This window comes from Poecilia reticulata, linkage group LG11 (genome assembly GCF_000633615.1).
Source record: "Poecilia reticulata strain Guanapo linkage group LG11, Guppy_female_1.0+MT, whole genome shotgun sequence".
NCBI lineage: Eukaryota > Metazoa > Chordata > Actinopteri > Cyprinodontiformes > Poeciliidae > Poecilia > Poecilia reticulata.
Window position 1 is genome coordinate 27,870,171 of NC_024341.1, and position 1,152 is coordinate 27,871,322.

At 39.3% G+C, this 1,152-nt stretch overlaps 1 protein-coding gene across 1 annotated transcript in view; it reads right to left on the reverse strand.

Moving 5' to 3' along the window:
* The window catches only part of LOC103473030 (upstream stimulatory factor 2), a 12,494-nt gene that overhangs the window by 2,027 nt on the left and 9,315 nt on the right, over window positions 1–1,152 (reverse strand). The gene's annotated exons all lie outside the window — the stretch shown is intronic.

Genomic DNA, 1,152 nt, shown 5'->3' on the forward strand with positions numbered 1-1,152 from the left:
TCTACATCAGAGATGCACTGATCCGATATTTACATCTACATCAATCCCAATACTGAACAAAACTCGATCAATGTGCCCGATCCATCACAGCAGATCTATTCAGTCCAACTCAATGCTTTATTATTTATTTTACTTTATATTTGCACTTTTTAACCATTTCAAAGGCTGGTTCATTTTGACATGTTTGACCAACACAGTCCACTTACAGTTTCAGTTTATTTTAAATCTTCTGTTATTCTCTGATTTTCACTGACTGAACAAATTAAAGTCGTTTAAAGCATTTTGAACTGCCTGGCTGCTGGAAATGCTACAGAAATAAAATGATATCTGTGTGTTTAAGTGTGACGAGCTGCTGCAGAGTTGGCGAATAAAGTTGTAATTAAGTTTCTGGACCTCAGATATCGGCATCGGCAAAACGTGGATCGGTGCATCTCAAATGAAACTCGGTCACAATGACAATGTTCAGTTGGTTTTGCTGGGATTTTATGTGCAACACAACTTAGTGCAGAGGTTTTTAATATTTACTCCCGAACACAACATCCCCACAGTAAAACACGGTGGCGGCATCATGCTGTGGGCTCTGGTTTTAAATATGACAAACGCAAGTTTGTCCGTTTTTCAGTTTCCACAGATAATATTGCATTGAAGAAAATGTATTTGTCCTCTATTCTCTCAGAAGTTTGATTTTATTTCTCAATTGTAAAACTTCTAAATGTGGTTGTTGAAACAAAAGACGGTTGTTTCCCTTCAGCCTGAGGCTCTGGACTGGTTTCCATCGGCGGAGCAGAAACGGCTCTTTGGTTTGGATCAACAGGAAACGAATGTTTGTAGAAACTTCCCTCCGTTTCTTTCTGCTCTTCCTCCAGAACCTGGGATCTGGGTTTTCTTTCACCTGGAAACAGGACTCTGGACTTTCATGTTTTCAGCTCCGCTTAGGCAATAAAAACAAAACAAATCAACTAAACAAAGTTTTGATTCGCTGCATCATCGTATTTATTACTGTAGACTAGAGCTGAACCGATTCCTCGAGTGATTCGAGAACCTCGATTATTAAAATTCCTCGAGGAAAATTGACCTGCCTCGAAGCTTCGTTAATTTATGTTTTATCATTTAGCGCACCGTGTTTCAGCCGGAACATTATTTGCGTTGCGC